The following is an 8,885-nucleotide window of genomic DNA, read 5'->3' as shown; positions in this document are numbered from 1 at the left end:
CTTTCCCTGCTTGTATGTCCAATAAAAATTTTAACACTGTGTAAAAAATACTAAATGATAGTATTTGCAATAAACAACTACCATCCAGTTCCAGTGGAGTTGTGCCTTTCTGAGCTGCATTTATAGGAGCTTTGAATATTGGTCAAGCTCAACTTAATTGGCTCAAGGACAGGATTTAAAGCTTTCCATGCATCACCAACAGCAGCGTACGCCCCGTCAGAGCTAATACAGAGATTAGTATCGCATTATCAGAGTAGGCAAAGATATCTCATTACATGCCAACGTAAGACCCACGTAAACCACATAATCTGATCTTTAGTGATGTCCAGGTGTTCAGTCGCATGTATTTTTCTCTGGGTAATCCAGGCTGTCATAATTTAGATCCATGTTGTATCTCTTGGCAGCACTTTGTTTTTCAAACAGACATCCTTCCCGTTTCCAAAAAAGTATGTTAATCTATGAGGGAATTAGTAAAGTTGACTATACATGTAATGACAGAAACATGATGAAAAGTATTCATTCTGAACATATTAACTAGAAGACAAAATCTTAACATTATTAACAAAACACAATCAACAAATTTAATTTTTTGTTGCATCAGTAAAACGCCCACAGCTCTCAAACACAAAAGTGTGTCCAAACACTCTCAATAAAAACGTTTGCATCTTTGTTGATGTTTCATTTTGCAGATTTATTTTGTGCTTGAATTGCAACATGTTTTCAAATGACAAACATGTGCACTTTTATTGTTATTTACTATTTAAATATGATTAGTGGCAATGAAATCTGTAATTGTGTGCGATCGAAACAGGCCTAACTTGTCCCCTGCATCACTATGCATTAACAGAGGTGAAAGGGGGGGAACTGATTTGTAGAAAAGTCAGTCATCCTCGAAACAGGATTCTTCAAACTGTATCTTTATAATAATGCATAAACATGCAGTAGCTGAAAGAAAGAAGTATAAATGTAGCTTTAAAGTCAGATTTGTTTTTATTCACTATACATGTCAGAAAATAACTGCTGAAAACATGTAACAAGACCAAACTATGTAGTGCTGAACTTGACCTGTTTTCCATCTTTTTAGGGTTCATTTTTTGGGGCAGACCAGAAATCATGGCTGAATGCACTGGGGCCATACGTAGCATGACCTCTCCAACACTAACATTTTAAAAAGAAGATATTGGCATTCATAGTTCTTCTGCTAAATACTAGCCTGTGGTTTGCTAGCGAGCTATGCAAACACATACTGCCTGGAGGTCAGAATTTGCATAACAGCTTACTGTCATTTACATTTGAATATTAGCATAAAGGAGAGGTGCATTCATTTTGTGAAGAGCCACGCTGACTGACTGAGAGCTGAGAATCACCACCAGCACAGCTCCCATTTTAGACAAGTAGTATTTACATGATAATCTCCTATGAGTCAAAGGGTCCGAACCTTTATCTTCCGCCTTCATCCCTCTGAGAAACTAATTCAATCAATGCAAACACCTTGGTGAAAGGACGTCAAGCTAAAGCATGGTAGGACTTGAAAACAAGGTTAACTGGCTTGCGGATTACCGGCCAAACCTATTGCAGCAAGAGACCAAAGGCTTACCTTGTTGAATGACAGACAGTTTAATTTCCGCTTTGAATCATAAATTAGTCCAGGACAAGGATGCTAGTCGCAAATTCGAATTTGTTTATTATTTGTATGAAGGCCGCACTTGTAGACATTCAACCGGAAATGTCGGTAACCTCATTAACTACTTTAGTTTAAGTTGAAACACTCACATGACACATACAAAAACACATAAACAACACAATTTAGCACTTCATACACACTCGTAGTTTATTTGGGATTTGTGGAAGTACTTAACTTGTATTTGGAGCACACACATTTAGTTAACTTTTGTATGTCCAACATTATGGTTGAGTTGTAATAATCTTTTCTTTTCTTTTTTTTTGCCAGTTCTTTGGTGTTCAGGCTTCTGCTGTTTTCTGTCTGGATGGTTTTGGACAAAAGACTGCATTGGGGAGCAGCAGGCTTTTATACCAGAGCTGCCAATCAGGCTGTGCCAAGTACCTGCCACTTCAAAGAGGGAACAGGTTTTATTTGATTTAAATGTTTCATTATTCATTTGACTTGTGTTGGGTATTTAGATATATTCTGGGTTGTTAAATATTGTTCTTTTTGATTAAGAAGACCAATTGTTCTGGAGGAGTTTTGTTGGATCAGTGTAGTTGGTCTACTGGGTTGTTTTGTTGCTGTAGCCTTAGTTAAGTTCTGTTCATCTGGCATCTTTTGTGGGTCCAGAATTTAGTATTTGCTTTTGGAACTTTGTAATTTTTTGGGCGAAGTAAAAATCCCATACTGAATCCACCTGCAAGTCCTCTTGCTTTGCAGCTTGGACCTCACAGCATTTAACCTGCAACTTGAATCTTACCAGCTGTTGCCATGAAATATCTCAAAAATCTTGCATGCTAGTGGGGCTAAGATAGAACATCTGGATGCAAAGAAGAATCAGGAAGTAAAGGATCCCTGACAAGAAGGTTCACCGCAGCCAAGTTCACAAAGATGCAGTGGAGGTGGGACCGAAGTTTGTACTGGGTGTTGCATTAAATGTTGAGGGTTTTAATAACTTTGCCAACAGCTAAAATGTAGAACATGAATCCTGCCATGGCATAAAAGCTGCCAAAACCTGCCAAAGACCCAAGAACTCCTCTGGCATCTCCAACACCATGTTAAATGATTAAACAAACAAGTAAGTAAGTAAGTAAGTAAGTAAGTAAGTAAGTAAGTAAGTAAGTAAGTAAGTAAGTAAATAAATGAATGAATGAATGAATGAATGAATGAATGAATAAACAAAAGTTTTAAGAAGCAGACATAAATGCCACAATGCCAGGATCTCTGCCATTTTTCTGCTCTTGTGACTTACTGATGTTTAGAAAAGGCCCCAGAAGGCCTCTTATTCCGACATCAATTGTTTCTAACATTGATAAATTCATTCTGTTTTTATCTATTGGTGTAAGTCATTAAATGGTTTCCTCGCCTGTATTTGCTGTGGTGCCAAAGATGTTACCACCCAGATATTGGCGCCTCTGGAATTACCTCTCGTATGACTGATTGGGAACAACTTCTAAAAATTGCTGAATATTGTAAATGTAATATTACTGGTGTTGATAAAACACAGAAAGCACAAATGCGTGTGCCAGTGATTTGAAAGCATGTGGCGATTGAGAGACAAAGTAAGTCTTTTTGAGATGTGTTTTAAATACAAACTGGGTGCATAATACAGATTTCAAGATTTAGTCCTTTGTAGAAACATCACCTACAGGCATCTAAATTAAGATGCACATACAAGCATGTGTGTACCTACAAAGCTGCATCAAGAGAGCACCTGTGTAGATATGAAAAACTTGTTGTTAACATCAATACCTGCTTAAACAGGATAATCCCACTTTCTCAAGGAGGATATCACCAGGTCTTTTCCTGCTGATCCAGTTTACAATACCATTATGTTGGGTAATCTTGTGCAACGTAGAGTGTAATCCACTATACTGGTTTAACTCAAGATTCATGTGACCACTCTGGCATTTTGCCACCTTCATTTAGCTCGTAGGGGTTGATGGCGTCAGTAAAATCACGAAACTTGCTCTTCTTTACTGTGTTTGGAGATACCCAATAGAAAAGTCAGCGTGTGCATTAGTACTGAGGAGGTGAACATATATAAAAAAGAAACCTTCAACTTTTCATGTCATTCGCTTTTTATTTACATTTTTGAAGTCATACAGTTAGCCGTAATATGGAAAAAAGAACATTGTGTTGGAACCAGCTAATCCAGCCCCCAATACTATTTGGTCTGGTCATCACGTTCATCCTGATGCTGGTTGACCTGCTTTCTGATTAGGATGATCTCTACCATCGTTATCGTATCCGTTCTAAGAAAGGATTATCCCATGTGGAGCGTGGGTCTCTGCGCAGACCACAGTGTTTGCGTTTTGCTATGACGGAGTCAAAGCTTTGTAGGGCAGCCATGTGGTGAAGATCCCTTTAACCAATGCAAGGAGGAAGTGGAAAACATGTCAAAGAAGGTGATGAATATTGTCATGAAATCTGCTGAAACTAGGAAAAAGTAATTTAGCATTATGGAGGTGGAGCCTCTTGTATGACTATAAGTCTGCATTTCCTATTTCAAAAATGGGAAACGCTCTGCAGTTTCTGGACAGAAGCACATTTTATGTGCTCTAGACATGTAATCGCTTTCTGCCTTGCTGAATAAATTCCTATATGAGCTACATATCTGAATCAGATCGGTAGGACAGGTGTGCTGAGAATTTGTCCAGATGTGGTTGTAACAAAATGCAAATGTTGGTGCAGAGGTGATGTATTCTGTTAAAAGACTTTCTGCTCTCACAGATTTCATTATAAAGTTGTGTATTTAAAATCCCTAAAAACATCCATTATTTATCCAATGCTTTTAAAAACATTTCCTTACTGTCTTTAAGTGGCATAAATATAACTCTACGCTGTCTCTTCCTCTAGAATGTGTATCTCTATGAAGTCTCTCTCTACCAACCTCTGCTACTTGCGGCAGCTTGAGCACATCAGCTCACCTCCATCTCTGCTTGAAAATTGTAAAATCTCTCGATGCTACACAATGGCAAGTTGTAATATTGAAGTAATTTAGCCGTGCATGTTTAAACTTCTATAAAAGAATGGTACAGAAAGCCCCACCTAGTTTGATGACTCTTTAGGTTTGTTACATATGAAAAACTGAATTAGTTTTTTTAGACTGTCATCTTTAAACTGTAAGGAGTTCATTTTCAGCCATGGAGTTGACTGCCTTTTTTGCTCATAATGTGTCTTCTAGAATATAAAACACACACACACACAAATCTCCTTCATCCACATCACTTGTGTGGCGTTACAGATCGTCTCTTATTTATCCCACAGCAGGGAAACATGCACAGCAGTAAAGGGGACAGTGCACTAATGTAGGGACATCAGTAAAATATGAGAATAAGCAAAAAATATGCAGGACGGCAACGCAATGGTTACCACCTCACAGCTAAAAGGCCCTGGCTTTGTTTTTGGCATGTTCTCACTGTGCTTACGTGAGTGTCCTCCCACACTCAAAGACATGCTGAGGTTAATTGGTGATTCTAAATTGTCCGTAGGTGTGTTATGTGAGTGTGCTTGGTTGTCTGTCTCTAAGTGTAGCCTTGTGATAGACTGGTGACCTGTCCAGGGTGACCCCTGCCTTCTCCCTATGTCAGCTGGGATAGACTCCAGCCCCCCCGTGACCCTAGTGAGGATTACACGATGTATAGATAATGGATGGATGGATGTTCTTACTGTGCCTACGTGGGTTTCCTCCCACACTCAACGACATGTTGAGGTTAATTGGTGATTCTAAATTGGCCGTAGGTGTGTAATGTGAGTGTGCTCGGTTGTTTGACGTGATGGGCTCCGAGCTCCTAAGTACTGTTGACATTGTACAAATTCTCAGTTTCAGCAGAGTGAAGCATGGCAGTTTTTTCTGGTCTACTGGGAGCAGAGCTGGTTGTAAAATGTGACAGCAGCAGGAAGGAAGGACCTGCAGTATCTCTTCTAAACACATGGCAGATGAAGCAGCCCGAAGTTGCTGCTGTCAGAGTGTCCTGAGACATGTTCTGTCATGTCTTCCTCCACCGTGTCAAAGGGGCATCCCAGAACAGAGCCAGCTTTCTTCACCAGTTTGTTAAATCTACTCCTGTTTGCTGTAGAAATGCTGCTTTCCCATTACACCACTGCATTGAAGATGCTGCCACTTTCAGACTTTCAACACTTTCTGTGAGCTCAGGATGGTGCAGAAGGTCAAAAGTGAACTTTGGAACTGAACGCTGTGCTCACTCACTCCAGGTTAACACAAGTCTTTGTATGTCTGAAAAGGCATCACAATGCTTAAGAAAAGGCAACAAGTATGTGCTTGATTAGAATCGTAATAACTTCAGTATACCAGCGAAGTGCATTGCTGCAAATTACAACAAATGATTGTAGATTTCTTGCTTTTGTGGGCCAGTCTTATTCACATCAACAGAAGTTAATGTTTTTTAGAAATTGTTAGAAGTGTAGCGTCACTTGTCTCACATCAGCATGACAGAGAGCATTTAGAGTCACAGAGGTTCCAATAGAATTTACTGTTCATTTGATTCTAAGCAAACAATGATCTGGAATACAATGTTGTAGGACTCTTTGCTTAATATTAGCTAAATGTAGGTATTTTGTAGATGTTCAGGTATCTCCACAATTATTATTATTATTATTATCTATATATTTTTGTGACGGTGTAGTATAGGACCCAAAGGCAGACACTGAGGCTGAAGTGAAGTAAAGAGGTTTATTGGAGAAAAGTGGGGATTAGTAGAGAAAAAGCAGTTTAAGAAGAAACAAAACTTAGCAAGAGATGCCAGACAGAATCAGCTAATTACCATCTATTACCAGACGTGGATGTTACTTAAAAATTTACTCAAGAATCGAAGTCTTATACTGAGGAGAGTGATCAGTGAACTAGGTTCTGGTGAGCTTGAATGCAGAATGCGGCAAGGTGAAGTACCAGTCAGCCACAGTATAGAAACTTGGATTCTTGTTTTTGGTAATGATGCATCTAATGAATCTCCAGTCTGTTTTAATGTGTTTTAAAGGGCATAGTCCTTCTCCCGCAGCACACATGAAACCTTTTCTGATATGCTTCCAACATCTCACTTTAACTTTTCTTCACTTCCTCTTAAATGAAAACTATTTTGGGTGAACTTTTTGTCAGACTACTGTCAGTACATCGGTTTGTGGTTGAATCCACCAGCTGCAAGATTGAAAAGGAGAAACACTGAAAGTAAATGGTGGTAATAAAGTTTGTTTATTCTTCCCGTCCTTTCCTGTTTTGTCATTTCTGCTGCTGCTTCTGCGGGGAGACAGGTGGATTGTTTTTTAAAATGGGAAACCAAGGCAACAGCCCACAAAGGAATGATAGTTTCATGCATTCGAATACAACAGAGTATGTTAAAACAACATGGAACCATCGTATAAACACAGCAGAAAAGTTAAAAAGCTCATTTCTATGAGAAAAAAGAAAGCTGTTCATCTTGTGACAAATTCTCAACCCATGACTTCATCCACATCTTGGTCACATGTGGCTTTAGAGGACAATGATCATGTGGTTTGACCAGAACACAGACACTCCTTCAACCAGTGACTATAAAATACCACCATAAAATCCCAGCTTCTGTCCATTCTGTTGTATTGTATTTATATGTCTGCTCACTATACATATCTTAAAGGCCTTTCTGTCCAAAAAGGCCTCTGAAATCTGCTAAGCTCGGCTTTAGTTGTTTCAGACTCCTGATTTTTAATCATGTGCTTTCATGTGATTTCATTTTTATAGTTGTAATTATTCCTTGGAACTTCAATAAAAACACCCTGATGTGCTCTTTTAGCTTCTTGAAGACATTTCACCTCTCATCCAAGAGTTCTTCTTACTGAAGCTCCTACAGTATGATCACCACGACCAGGATGACTGAGAATCTATGCACATATTTGTGATTGTTGTTTTGAAAATGTCTTTATGAAGCACTTTGTGGTCTTTGCTATTCAAATTTAAATTACTCATAAAGGTGCAATGTAAGGGAACCCAATCTTTCATATGAGCTAAAATAGATGATGTCATGCTTTATGGTAACATAAACAAATGTGAAAAAGAGAAATATGTGTGAGCATTTCCTTCACTGACCCTGTATGATCATTACTAAAGGTGCAACATGCAGTTGAACCTTTCCCATAACAAAACTGATGACAAACAAGTGGTGTCTGATCTTAAATTGTACTGCGATCCTTTTTATTATTCAGTCAACATATGATTAAATGTGGCATTAGCTAAAATTAAATAAACACATTCAAAGGTTCTGTTCATAAATGCTATCTAAAGGTGATTTTAACTGACCAGGTCTGTGTGGGCATCATCTATCCTCTAGTCTCTGCTTTGTTTTCAAGGTGGGGCAAATGAAACCATTATTATTGCTATCTCTCTATCATCTCACATAGTTTCCAACATAATTCAACTCACCTTCAGCCAGAACAGATTTAATCAGACAGAAAACACAAAACACTTATGTGAGTGTGAATAGCCTTTGAGTTCTAGTTTAGCTCTGTTCCTCTGTGATTGCACGTGGACAGGTATTATTTTAAGTTTGAGGAAGAGCACACTGATTCAAAAATATGTAAGTAAAGAGAATGAAAACCTCCTCCTATCTGCCTGTTATATTAATGTGAAAGTTTTTCATTTTAAACAGGCTTACCACAGATCACATACAAAACAACAAGTCTGCCATCTAATGGATTGAAAGCATAGTGCAACAAAATTAAACTTCTAAATAAAATCAGACATTGGAGTAACAGACAGAAACAATTACTGAACGTATGTTTTCATTTTTGTTGTTTAAATTAGATGAATTTTTTGTTCTCTTTCAGAGGAAGGTCACAGGTCAGGCTCAGTTCTTGTAAAGCTGAGGTTTACAGTGTGTGGTGCATGGAAACATGAATCCCACGTGCTTTGGAAATTAATATATATATATATATATATATATATAGTAGCTAACATACATACAGGTGTTGCGGAGGTTACAACATAATAAACACACTTGGTCGGGATCACTGCTTCTTGGTCTTCCTTTATTGTGTGCAAGAGAAATAACTTTACAGGAGAACTGCAGGCAGGCTGAGGTCTGAAGCTTAGTCACAATGTGCAGTCTCATGTAGGCATAGACAGGATAACATAGCATGAGGGAGTGTGTAGAGATATCTGTCTGAAACGAGAAATGACCGTTATTAGATCCTAGAAAAGGGAGGAAGAGGAGCAGAAAGTCGAGGT

Source organism: Stegastes partitus, unplaced genomic scaffold (genome assembly GCF_000690725.1).
Source record: "Stegastes partitus isolate 25-593 unplaced genomic scaffold, Stegastes_partitus-1.0.2 Scaffold888, whole genome shotgun sequence".
NCBI classification, from domain to species: Eukaryota; Metazoa; Chordata; class Actinopteri; family Pomacentridae; genus Stegastes; species Stegastes partitus.
This window is presented reverse-complemented; position numbering follows the sequence as displayed.